This window comes from Salvelinus sp. IW2-2015, linkage group LG23 (genome assembly GCF_002910315.2).
Source record: "Salvelinus sp. IW2-2015 linkage group LG23, ASM291031v2, whole genome shotgun sequence".
Taxonomy (NCBI): Eukaryota; Metazoa; Chordata; class Actinopteri; order Salmoniformes; family Salmonidae; genus Salvelinus; species Salvelinus sp. IW2-2015.
Window position 1 is genome coordinate 88,747 of NC_036863.1, and position 14,492 is coordinate 103,238.

The window sequence follows — 14,492 nt, forward strand, 5'->3', positions numbered from 1 at the left end:
CCAGGCACCACTGGGACCTCACACATCAACAGAGAGAGACTGGAGTCCAGGCACCACTGGGACCTCACACATCAACAGAGAGAGACTGGAGTCCAAGCACCACTGGGACCTCACACATCCACAGCTTTTTCACCTTGTCGGCACTGGGAGTCAAACCAGCGACCTTTCTGTTACTGGCCCAACGCTCTAACCGCTTGGGTACCAGCTGCCTTACCTGCTGTACCTGCCGTGTGTATGTGTGAGTAGTGCCTGTACAGGACAGTCAAGGAGAGTGAAAGGAAGTCATCAGGGTTTGCGTGGAGAGAGCCATGAAAACAGGAAAATCATTTATTGTATAACATGGGTCTGACAGACACAAACACATTCAGGAATTCCAGGCCTGTTCTAATGACTTAAAAATAAGGGCCGGCAGTCAGACCTTAAGAGATTTGCCATGTTTCCCCCCATCTGTCGGTCCCTTTTCCCAGTCGCCTGAGAATTATCTCAACAGTGGAATGAGAGGGAAGGCAGGGTTGAGGAAGGCCAGGCCAGACAGGACAGACAGCCCCAGTGGAACGGGAGGGAAGGCAGGGTCGAGGAAGGCCAGGCCAGACAGGACAGACAGCCCCAGTGGAACGGGAGGGAAGNCGAGGAAGGCCAGGCCAGACAGGACAGACAGCCCCAGTGGAACGGGAGGGAAGACAGGGTCGAGGAGGGCCAGGCCAGACAGGACAGACAGCCCCAGTGGAACGGGAGTGAAGGCAGGGTCGAGGAAGGCCAGGCCAGACAGGACAGGACTCACTACCCCCTTTTTCCTATCTGTGCTGCTAACCTGCTATCTGGACATTTGTCAGATCAATTTTGTGGGTATCCCATTATGGGAACGGGGATGATCAGAGGGCTGTCTGAAATGATTGTGTGCAAATGTTGAGACCACTAACGAACACTGCATCTGTTAGAGGCATGAGAAAGGAGAGACTAAGGGAGAGGGGGCTGAGATTAGATCCCCAGCAAACTGACGCCACTGCATCGGTGAGTCTAGTCAGATGTCTCATCTCATATGGATGTACTGTATTCTATACTACTGTATTTTATTTTTCATAGCTCTTGGAAAACTTGTCCTGATTAAAGAAGCAATAAAACTGGCCTTCTTTAGACTAGTTGAGTATCTGGAGCATCAGCATTTATGGGTTCGATTACAGGCTCAAAATGGCCAGAAACAAAAACCTTTCTTCTGAAACTCGTCAGTCTATTTTTGTTCTGAGAAATGAAGAATATTCCATGTGAGAAATTGCCAAGAAACTGAAGAACTCGTACAATGCTGTGTACTACTCCCTTCACAGAACAGCGCAAACTGGCTCTAACCAGAATAGAAAGAGGAGTGGGAGGCCCCGGTACACAGCTGAGAAAGACGACAAGTACATTAGAGTGTCTAGTTTGAGAAACAGACGCCTCACAAGTCCTCAACTGGCAGGTTCATTAAATAGTACCCGCAAAACACCAGTCTCAACGTCAACAGTGAAGAGGTGACTCCGGGATGCTGGCCTTCTAGGCAGAGTTGCAAAGAAAAAGCCCTATCTCAGACTGGCCAATAAAAAGAAAAGATTAAGATAGGCAAAAGAACACAGCCACTGGACAGAGGAACTCTGCCTAGAAGGCCAGCATCCCGGAGTCGCCGCTTCACTGTTGACGTTGAGACTGGTGTTAGGGGACATGATACGAAAGTAAAGCAGAGGGGGGGCGGTTACTTTCACTGGGTAGTGTGACGAAAGACACCGTTCAGTCAGTCAAGGCTGTCAGGGACGAACTTTATGAAAAGTCTCCTGTCGCCATGGGGAAGATAGAGTAGGATGGAAAAGTGATTCTAATGTTTATGTTGAGATGGTCTCATATGGTGTCCATCCCAGGACCAGGAAGACTAACATATTGAAGCTTTGCATGCAAAACATGCCCGATAAAGCCCATTTGGAATGGATGGAGGCTTGATCATTGAATTGAAGTTAAAGGAGAGGAGAGGGAGGAAATCCAGACAGGAAATCCAGGACGAGGGGGAAGTGCAGAGTAAATAGCTTCCTTTATTAATCATCCTAGCTCATGTTTCTTAACTGAACACACATTTTGATTTTCGTCTCCCTCAGCTGCCCCCTTCCTCCCTGTAACGTCTGCTTCCAACTCACACACATAGATCCCCTGAACGCAGCTCACTTTCCAGATCCCAATCACCTGAATTCTGATCACCTGTTCACACACCTATCGGATTTCCTGTTATCAACCTATTGCCTGATCTCCCGGACGACGTTACTAGCCTTTTCCCTGCCTGTACTGTTGCCTTTTTGAACCCCCTGTGTATGACCTTCTGCCTCCCCCTGGACCCAGCTACCTGCCTCCTCCTGTGTATGACCTTCTGTCTGCCCCTGGACCCAGCTACCTGCCTCCTCCTGTGTATGACCTTCTACCTCCCCCTGGACCCAGCTACCTACCTCCTCCTGTGTATGACCTTCTGCGGCCCCCTGGACCCAGCTACCTGCCTCCTCCTGTGTATTGACCTTCTCCTCCCCCTGGACCCAGCTACCTCCTCCTCCTGTGATGACCTTCTGCCTCCCCCTGGACCCAGCTACCTGCCTCCTCCTGTGTATGACCTTCTACCTCCCCCTGGACCCAGCTACCTACCTCCTCCTGTGTATGACCTTCTGTCTGCCCCTGGACCCAGCTACCTACCTACCTCCTGTGTATGACCTTCTGCCTGCCCCTGGACCCAGCTACCTGCCTCCTCCTGTGGTCCAATAAACACCTTCTGCGCCCTGAACTTGAAACCAGCTCTCTGTCTCCCATCGTGTTCATTACACTGCCCCCCACCCTCCTCCTCTCATTCCCGGCCTACTAACTATCCGTCTGGCAGGCCAAGCCTCTCTCTCTCTCTCTCTGGGCTGGGTGAGGCTGCCTGTCTGCCTGCTGGCCACAGAGAGAGATAGTGGTCTACTCTGGGACTGTTCTGATCTGAGGGGAGAGGTGGAGGCTGAGAAACAGGGCCTCCCCAGGGGTCTCCAGGCCAGGCCAGGGAGGAAGATAGGGAAGAAAAGCGGTGCAGAGTTAACCAGTATGCAATGTCTAGTGCCCTGCCTGCCCCAATTATAGCTGATGTCTTTGTGGGCCCTCACAAAGGTCAATCTGACCTTTCACTGGGACAAAGCCCTCGACAGACAGAGGAGAGAGTAAAGAAAAATTCTAAAGGGACTTAGTGGAAAAAAAGAGCCCTTTTAAAACAGTTTAGCTTCTTTTAATTGGGCAGAGAGCCCAACAGAGGATTAAGTTCAAAAGGAGGTGCGGCAGGCGTAACATAATCCTCCTCTCCACTGGGCCCAGAGGACAGCTGGATTTCCCCACAACTTCAAAGCTATTCCAGAAGCCCTTTCACTTCTTCTTCTCCACCGGCTGGCCCTTCCTGGCCACTGGACTGGCTTTGTAGTGGGAGAAACGGAGAGAGGGAGTCAAAATGCCTGACCGCACGGAGTGGTTGAAACCTACAGGCCTGAGCCAAGCCAGCCAGTGGACATGGGCATCCTACCAGAGAGATTAGACTGTTGGATATCAGATCTGAGGGAGGAATGTAGCAACAGTCCCCTGACCTGAACACACGAAGGGATCGGAAAAGGGGAACAAAGAGCTCACAGCATGTTACAGTCCTTTAAATGGCTGCGTTTGTTTCAGTGCTTTTTATTACCACTCTGTTACAGCTGTGTATATCAGGCAATATGTATTACCACTCTGTTACAGCTGTGTATATCAGCAATATGTATTACCACTCTGTTACAGCTGTGTATATTCAGGGCAATATGTTTACCACTCTGTTAAAGCTGTTATATCAGCAATATGTATTACCACTCTGTTACAGCTGTGTATATCAGGCAATATGTATTACCACTCTGTTACAGCTGTGTATATCAGGCAATATGTATTACCACTCTGTTACAGCTGTGTATATCAGCAATATGTATTACCACTCTGTTTACAGCTGTGTATATCAGGCAATATTTATTACCACTCTGTTAAAGCTGTGTATATCAGGCAATATTTATTCCACTCTGTTACAGCTGTGTATATCAGCAATATGTATTACCACTCTGTTAAAGCTGTGTATATCAGGCAATATTTATTACCACTCGTTACAGCTGTGTATATCAGGCAATATTTATTACCACTCTGTTAAAGCTGTGATATCAGGCAATATTTATTTCCACTCTGTTACAGCTGTGGTATATCAGCAGATATGTATTACCACTCTGTTAAAGCTGTGTATATCAGCAATATGTATTACCACTCTGTTAAAGCTGTGTATATCAGGCAATATTTATTTCCACTCTGTTACAGCTGTGTGTATCAGGCAATATGTATTACCACTCTGTTACAGCTGTGTATATCAGGCAATATTTATTACCACTCTGTTACAACTGTGTATATCAGGCAATATTTATTACCTCTGTTACAGCTGTGTATATCAGCAATATGTATTACCACTCTGTTAAAGCTGTGTATATTCAGGCAATATTTATTACCACTCTGTTAAAGCTGTGTATATCAGGCAATATTTATTTCCATCTGTTAAAGCTGTGTATATCAGGCAATATGTATTACCACTCTGTTACAGCTGTGTATATCAGCAATATGTATTACCACTCTGTTACAGCTGTGTATATCAGGCAATATGTATTACCACCTCTGTTACAGCTGTGTATCAGGCATATAACTGCACCCCCCCCCCCACCCCCACTGCTCACATTGATCAAATACTTCGACAGGAATTATAACAACATGTATTTGTATTGTCAAATAGTAAATCATAACATTCTTATAACTTTCTTCAAAGTAGGGAAATAAAAATGTCAAAGATCAAAACTCAGTGGGAAAGAATATCAGTGGGAAAATATATTACTTCAATAAAAACCAAAAGCAATGCTTGGTAATGGAGTCTTTTTCTTCAAAACATTAAAGTTGAAATGTTTTTCTCATGTTGGATCTTGTTTTTCTTATGTGATCAATAGAGAGAGAGAGAGAGGGAAGGCGAGCTCAGTGGAGCAGTGAGAAAGAGACAGAGAGAGAGACAGAGAGAGAGAGAGACAGACAGAGAGGAGACAGACAGAGAGAGAGACAGACAGACAACAGAGAGAGAGACAGACAGAGAGAAGCGACAGAGAGAAGAGCCGACAGGAGAGACGACAGAGAGAGAGACAGAGACAGAGAGAGGTGAGCTCAGTGGAGCAGTGAGAGAGAGACAGAGAGAGAGACAGACAGAGAGAGAGACAGACAGAGAGAGAGCAGACAGACAGACAGACAGAGAGAGAGACAGACAGAGAGAGAGAGACAGACAGAGACAGAACAAGAGACAGAGAGAGAGAGAGAGAGAGAGAGAGAGAGAGAAGAGAGAGAGAGAGAAGAGAGAGAGAATTGTGAGCCTGTGGACAGAAAACAAAATGCTTTTAAGAAGATCAAACGTGGCCAGGTATAATTACTGTGGGTTATGAAAACTGGCTGTCATACTCCACCACTAAAAAGAAGGCTAGAGAGAGACAGAGAGAGAGACAGAGACAGAGAGAGGTGAGCTCAGTGGAGCAGTGAGAGAGAGACCGAGAGAGAGCGACAGAGACCGAGAGAAAGAGAGACAGAGAGAGACAGAGAGAGACAGAGACAGAGACCGAGACAGAGACCGAGACAGAGAGAGAGACAGAGAGAGAGACAGAGAGAGAGACGGAGAGAGAGACGGAGAGAGAGAGAGATCTATCAGTGCTGTTGGATACTGAATTTTTGTCCCATCTGAATCTGCCATGCCAGTCATTTGTACATGGTGGGAGAGTAATAATTCCAGCCAGAATAACCTACTGTTTTTCGGCAAACTCCAAAGTCCTCTGATAATACTTATACCGTGTGAATCCCTGCGTGTTGAGGGATATTACAGTTTACCAGGTGCTGCACCCAGTTTGGGTAAGAACATGGGAACAAATTGATGCTTAAAACAAAGTGCTCTGCACGTAGCGTACAGATGATCTGTTTTGTCACATATCAAATTTCCCAGTGCCCATTTCTCTTTATAAAGTTCACGCGTATGATGTTGTGCCAACCAATTGATAAACTGTCAAATACGTCAGTTAATTAAATGTCTGCATAGCGTACATTTCATGGTTCTTATTGATATTATTTTGACATTCTCTCTAGACAAGTTGAAATATCTTCACGCCTAGAACACGCCTGACCGTCAAAACGGTCCATTTTGAAAGAGAGAAAAAAATTATTACATGAGGGCAGTTTGGTAAATCTAAACCCGTCCAAATCGTCAACTGGAAAAACAGACATGCTGGGCTAATAATTACATGACCACGTTCTATAGTAATACAAGTCCTGTACGAACCACGTTTCTCTCTCAGTCTCAGAGCTGTTCAACTCTACTCAGCTCTGAAGTATTTCAAGGTAAACACACATCTTTAATAAACCAGTTGGAGTAAAGGTGTATTCATTGAATCCAACCCATTAAAGTGTATTAGAATTCATATCTCTATAGGTAGTGTCTTTAGCGATCCAACACAAAATAAAAACACAAGTCACAAACTTTGTGGAATCTGGAATGTGCGTTGTTGTTTAGTGAGAAAGAGAGAGAGAGAGAGAGCGATGGATACCTCCTTTCATCCCCCATCCAGTTTCCCCGGAAGGAAGACAGGAACATAAAGCGTTGAACATAAAGCTGCGCTCAGAGGCAATAGAGGCCTGTTGAAACAGGAATACTCAACCTGGTCGCATTTCCTATTAATCTGTATGCAAATCCGAAACCCTCCATTTAGTATGGATGACATGTTACATTTGGTATGGTTACATAAGATAGATGGTTACTTCAGGCAAAAATTAAAGGAGGGTGGTTGTTTGTGGTAAACGTATAATGTGGACAACATTAGCATTTTAGCGAATTAGTTACTTTTCAGCTACTTACAACTTTTTAGCTAATTTGCAACTACTTAGCATGTTAGATAACCCTTCCCCTAACCTTAACCCTTAACCCTAACCTTAACCCTTTAACCTAAATCCTAAACTTAACCCTAACATTAACCCTAACCCCTAGCCTAGCTAACGTTAGTGAACCACACTATATATACAAAAGTATAGGAGCAACAACGGCTCAGCCGCAAAGTGGTAGGCCACACAAGCTCACAGAACAGAACCGCCTAGTGCTGAAGCACGTATCACGTAAAAAATATTCTGTCCTCAGTTGCAACACTCACTACCGAGTTCCAAACTGGAAGCAACGTCAGCACAATAACTGTTTGTCGGGAGTTTCATGAAATGGGTTTTCATGGCCGAACAAGCCAAAGAGATCACCATTCACAATGCCAAGTGTTGGATGGAGTGGTGTAAAGCTCGCCACCATTGGACTCTGGAGCAGTGGAAACATGTTCTCTAGAGTGATGAATCAGACGGTGAAGACGGTGAAGCTGGGTTTGGCAGATGCCAGGAGAACGCTACCTGCCTGAATGCATAGTGCCAACTGTAAAGGTTGGTGGAGGTAGAATAATGGTCTGGGGCTGTTTTTCATGGTTCGGCCTAGGCCCTTTAGTTCCAGTGAAGGGAAATCTTAACGCTACAGCATACAAAGATATTCTAGATGATTTTGCGCTTCCAACTCAGTGTAGAAGAACTTGACTGGCCTGCACAGAGCCCTGACCTCAACCCCATCAAACACCTTTGGGATGAATTGGAACACAGACTGCGACCCAGGCTTAATCGCCCAACATCAGTGCCCAACCTCACTAATGCTCTTGTGGATGAATGGAAGCTAGTCCCCGCAGCAATGTTCCAACATCTAGTGGAAAACCTCATACTGTGTCCACATACTTTCTCGGATTTACGTACAGAATAATACGAAATGCTCCGAGACCATGTTGGAATAGTACTCTGCACTGCAACAAAGACACAGAATCGCACAGTGTGAGGCTGAAACGGAACCCTATGCCCTATACAGTGCACTACTTTCCTATCCCTATATAGTGCACCCCTTTTGACAAGCGCCCTGGTCAAAAGTAGTGCACTATATAGGGAATAGGGTGCCATTTCGTACACAGCCAGTCTCACAGCATAACACTGCCTCTGTGCAGACAATCAGTGTGGGTAAAGCATAAGACACGAACTCAACTGATTCAACTGTAACTCCACCAACAATTGAGTGCTTAAAGAGGACCGCAATGATGTGAATTAGAAGTGAATACATGTTGATTCAATATGAAGTGGTGTACCCCAGGCCTAGACCAGAGTATCTCATTTGGCCCCAGCAGAGCCGGCCAAACGTCATCACCATCATCGCAGGCTACACTCACCAGTGGCGTTGGGATTTGTGTTCACCTGAAGGAAAAATAAACAGGGATCTTATCGTCCGCTGGATTAGAACTGTCATCGTCCCCAGGTAAGTAAACTGAGCTGAGTGAACAACAGCAGTCAGAAGCCTAACGATCACTTCACACCTTCAGGGGAATACTGTAATGTCAGCCATCACTTCCACAACCCTGATCAACCTTGTCACCTGGTGTAGAACACCAGGATGCAGCCCAAATGCCACCCAATTTGCTATATACTTATCTGCCCTACTTTTGACCAGTGTCCTATGGGCCCTGATCAAAAATGGTGCACAATATGGAGAAAAGGATGCCATTTGGGATGCACCCTCAGTAAAACAGGAATCTAGAAACTACTTTCTTACAAAAATAAACTGTCACACTGTAATGCACTCCTCCTTCCAGGTCAAGTCCAACGTTATCGCTCAGATCTAACGTGACATATCACAGAAACACACAGTGTTATAAGGAAAGAAAGGCCTCATTGCCTCAATGTAAATGAATGACTCCTCTGATCTTCTCAGCAGCACTGCTATGGAAATACCGCTCTAAAAATACATGTTATCAAGAATCAACATCACACATACACTCTTAGGAAAAAAAGGTGCTCTCTAGAACCTTAAAGGGTTCTTTGGGTGTCCTCATAGGAGAACCCTTTCAATAACACTTTTTGGTTCGAAGTAGAACCCTTTTGGGTTCCATGTAGAACCCTTTCTACAGAAGGTTCTAAATGGAACCAAAAAGTTTTCTAGCTGGGAAAAAAAAGGGTTCTTGAAAGGGTTCTCCTACGGGGACAGCCGAAGAACTCTTTTGGAACCATATTTTCTAAGTGTACACACAAACATTAAAGCAAATGTAGATGAGCATATATTTCTTATAAAATCCACTGTACTCCTCTTCACCACCATGTCTAATATTGGACTTTCCCCCATGGAAAAGGCCATGTACTTTCTTATCAATTATGGCTGTCTGCAGCATCTGGTTATCCATTCAAAATGCCTCCTGCACCTGGTGAGTGAGGACAGACAAGACCCTACAGTACCTCATCTGTCCTCCCTTTCTTCTCCGATCGGAAATAAATTGACTTAGCCTTGCTTTAGTTCCCCAACAACCCGAATCCATGTATGAGTCAGAATGAGAATGAGAAAACCACGCACCACAGAGTGAGAAAACCACGCACCACAGAGTGAGAAAACCACGCACCAGAGTGAGAAAACTACACACCACAGAGTGAGAAAACCACGCACCAGAGTGAGAAAACTACACACCAGAGTGAGAAAACTACGCACCACAGAGTGAGAAAACTACGCACCACAGAGTGAGAAAACTACGCACCACAGAGTGAGAAAACTACGCACCACAGAGTGAGGAAAACCACGACACCACAGAGTGAGAAAACCTACGCACCACAGAGTGAGAAAACCACGCACCACAGAGTGAGAAAACCACGCACCACAGAGTGAGAAAACCACGCACCACAGAGTGAGAAAACTACGCACCACAGAGTGAGAAAACTACGCACCACAGAATGAGAAAACTACGCACCACAGAGTGGGAAACCTACGCACCACAGAGTGGGAAACCTACGCACCACAGAGTGGGAAAACTACGCACCACAGAGTGGGAAAACTACGCACCACGGAGTGAGGGGCAGAATAGTAGGAGAGGGAAAATGCACAGTAAAGATGTACAGTAAAGAAGTACAGTAAAGATGTGCAGCAAAGATGTACAGTAAAGATTACAGTAAAGACCACATGTATGCCTATGGTTTTGGCATGTGCATTCTGCCCAGTAAGGGCATGAGTCAATTATACAAATATGGTTTTTAATGCAGCTTTTGATCTCAACTATTGAACATGCATGGAATGCATTGTTTGATGTTTAAATCACTATGTTCAGTATGAAATATTAAAACGGGGAGTTTTCCGGCAACTTCAGAGCATGGCTGGCTCTAATAATTTAGGTAACTACAAATCTATCAGCTTGATAAAATGTTTGGGTGGAGAAGTTGGCACTCTCAACCCTAACCAGTATGGTATCGGCAGGCAGGAAGAAAAACAATAAAAATACAAATATGTACTGTATGTCAACACTATTGTTCCGGAAGAATGTTGATGTTCTGTCATCACACAAAACAGCATAACAACGAGTGATAACAAAGGCAGCTTCCACTATAGCGACAGCATTATAGGTCTAGCAGATCAATAACCTATTACATTATAGTGACTGAGATCAACAAGATTACAAAAAAGATGGCCTGAGATTGAACCCTGTTTGTCTATGGGGGTTATTTGGTGGTTTGGGATATGACACAGTGTTAACTTCAGTTTGCCAAGGTGAACGTGCCAAAGTGAAGCGAGCCAGGGTGGAAAACATGGTTAAAACAAGCTATAACCATCAGCTCAAACGGGGCATGATGCCTGTGGTGCTCTCGATGTGAATAAGATGCAGTAAAGACGTCAATGGAACGCAGACTGTGGGGGAGAGAAGGACGTTGGATTGGCATAGTCAACAAATCTGATCTAACTTAGTGGATATAAGTCAAACCCATCATGATTTATGTATTGTAACAGGAACACAATGTGGTTACTTAAGTCTGATTTGGATATACACTACGTACCCAAAGGTGTGTGGACACCCCTTCAAATTAGTGGATTCAGCTATCTCAGCCACACCCGTTGCTGACAGGTGTATAAAATCAAGCACACAGCCATGCAATCTCTATAGACAAACATTAGCAGCAGAATGACCCGTACTGAAGAGCTCAGTGACTTTCAACTTGGCACCATCATAAGATGCCACCTTTCCAACAAATCAGATCTGCAAATTTCTGCCCTGCTAGAGCTTCTTCGGTCAACTGTAAGTGCTGTTATTGTGAAGTGGAAACGTCCAGGAGCAACAACAGCTCAGCCATGACGTGGTAGGCCACACAAGCTCACAGAACGGGACAGCTGAAGCGCATAAAAATCTTCTGTCCTGAGTTGCAACACACACTATCGAGTTCCAAACCGCCTATGGAAGCAACATCAGCACGAGAACTGTTCGTCAGAGCTTCATGAAATGGGTTTCATGGCATTGCAGCCGCACACAAGCCTAAGATCACTATGCGCAATGCAAAGAGTCGGCTGGAGTGGTGTAAAGCTCAACGCTTTTGGACTCTGGTGCAGTGGAAACGTGTTCTCTGGAGTGATGAATCACGCTTCATTGTCTGGCAGTCCGACGGACAAATCTGGGTTTGGCGGATGCCAGGAGAACGCTACCGTCTGGTTTGCTTAATATAAAGAATTTGAAATGATTTATACTTTTACTTTTGATATTTAAGTATAAAAAGTCAATGTAATTGCTAAAATATACTTAAGTATATTTAAAAACAGATCCTTTTATTCAAGTAGTATTTTACTGGGTGACTTTTACTTTTACTTGAGTGATTTTCTATCTTTACTTTTACTGAAGTATGACAATTGGGTTATTTTTCCACCACTGCGATTCTGTGCTTCCAACCTTGTGGCAACAGTTTGGGGATGGCCCTTTCCTGTTTCAGCATGACAAAGCCCCCGTGCACAAAGCTAGGTCCATACTAAAATGGTTTGTTGAGATCGGTGTGGAAGAACTTGACTGGCCTGCACCTAGCCCTGATTTCAACCCCATCGAACACCTTTGGGATGAATTGGAACGCCGACTGCGAGCCAGGCCTAATCGTCCAACATCAGTGCCCGACCTCACTAAAGCTCTTGTGGCTGAAGTCCCCAAAGCAATGTTTCAACATCTAGTGGAAAGCCTTCCCAGAAGTGGAGACTGTTAATGCAGCAAAAGGGAGACCAACACCATTTTAATGCCCATGATATAGGAATGAGATGTTCAACGAACATGTGTCCACATACTTTTGGATACATATAGTGTATTGTTTTCCCTGCATAACATTTAGAAGTTGTCCCTTTTCAGGTTTAGAATAAGTGACTGCAAAATGCTAACTCCTGTTCGTATAAACTGGTAGCAAAGTGGTGGTGATAGTCAGTCATTTTAAAAGGAATGCTGTTGATTGGTGATGATGACATGAACATACTGTATATTGGGGTTGACACCCATCCAATAATTATACTCAGATTTTTAAAGCAGAGGACCGGCATCTTTCCCATGACATTTCCACTGTTTCGGTCGAGTTCCATTGACCACTTTACAGCATCTATACCAGACACAGTCCAATGGCCTACCAGACCTATAATACAACACACTGTGCTTTGGCAAAGTGGGTGGGGTTATATCCTTCCTATTTGGCCCTGTCCGGGGGTTTCTTCGGATGGGGCCACAGTGTCTCCTGACCGCTCCTGTCTCAGCCTCCAGTATTTATGTTGCAGTAGTTTATGTGTCGGGGGGCTAGGGTCAGTTGGTTACCTGGAGTACTTCTCCTGTCTTATCCAGTGTCCTGTGTGAATTTAAGTATTCTCTCTCTAATTCTCTCGTTCTCTCTTTCTCTCTGAGAACCTGAGCCCTAGGACCATACGTCAGGACTACCGGGCATGATGACACCTTGCTGTCCCCAGTCCGCCTGGCCTTGCTGCTATTCCAGTTTCAACTGTTCTGCCTGTGGTTACGGAACCCCTACCTGTCCCAGACCTGCTGTTTTCAACTCTTAATGATCGGCTATGAAAAGCCAACTGAGATTTATTCCTGATTATTATTTGACCATGCTTGTCATTTATGAACATTTTGAAAATCTTGGCTCTCTCTAATTTTCTCCTTCTCTCTTTCTTTCTCTCGGAGGACCTGAGCCCTAGGACCATACGTCGGGACTACCGGCCGTGGTGACTCCTTGCTGTCCCCAGTCCGCCTGGCCTTGCTGCTATTCCAGTTTCAACTGTTCTGCCTGCGGTTATGGAACCCCTACCTGTCCAGACCTGCTGTTTTCAACTCTTAATGATCGGCTATGAAAAGCAACTGAGATTTATCCTGATTATTATTTGACCATGCTTGTCATTTATGGAAATTTTGAAATCTTGGCTCTCTCTAATTTTCTCCTTCTCTCTTTCTTTCTCTCGGAGGACCTGGGCCCTAGGACCATGCGTCGGGACTGCCGCCCGTGGTGACTCCTTGCTGTCCCAGTCCGCCTGGCCTTGCTGCTATTCCCAGTTTCAGCTGTTCTGCCTGCGGTTATGGAACCGCCACCTGTCCCAGACCTGTTGTTTTTCAACTCTTGATGATCGGCTATGAAAAGCCAACTGAAAATTATTCATGATTATTATTTGACCATGCTTGTCACTTATGAACATTTTTGAACATCTTGGCATAGTTCTGTTATAATCTCCCACCCGGCACAGCCAGAAGAGGACTGGCCACCCCTCATAGCCTGGTTCCTCTCTAGTTTCTTCCTAGTTTTGGCCTTTCTAGGGAGTTTTTCCTAGCCACCGTGCTTCTACACCTGCATTACTAGCTGTTTGGGGTTTTAGGCTGGGTGTCTGTACAGCACTTCGAGATATTAGCTGATGTACGAAGGGCTATATAAAATAAAATTGATTGATTGATTGATTGATCTCAACGGAGTGAATCCGTGACATAACTGATTAAAGATGCATGGGATATTTTAAGCCAATAACCACACTTTGGAAAATGTATTACCACATAGTTATTGAAAGCCAAACTAGAAAATGTAGCCAGTATGCACTTGACTTGAATTGCACTGCACATGATCTGGTGGACCTGGGAACCTTTATGACGTGACACGTACCTGCATAAGCTTCCCCTCTGCAGAGCCGGCGCTCCCTCCGACAAACAGCCCTTCCAGAGTGATGGGCTTCCCCGTTGGCTCGTCTCTCAGCAGTGTCACCTTGATGACAGCCCTGAGGGCCGAGCGCTCCGTCTCGACGGCCGCCGCCAGCTCCAGGCCCGTCTGGCCAAACACTACCTGCAGGGCCGCCATGAGCAGCCACGGCCAGAGCCCGGCCAGTCGCCGCTGGAGAACGATCATTGGATCGGCTGTAGCCGCGGGCTCCGGGTGTACATCGTGGACTTCAAAAGCTGGTAACCACCAATGTTGATTCAGGACAAGAAATATATGGCCCAACGCCGGTCCTCTGCTTTATGGGTTAGAAATGGTAGAAACCCGTGAAAACGACTCGAAATACAGGGTTTTATCCAAAGTGTTAAGACTCA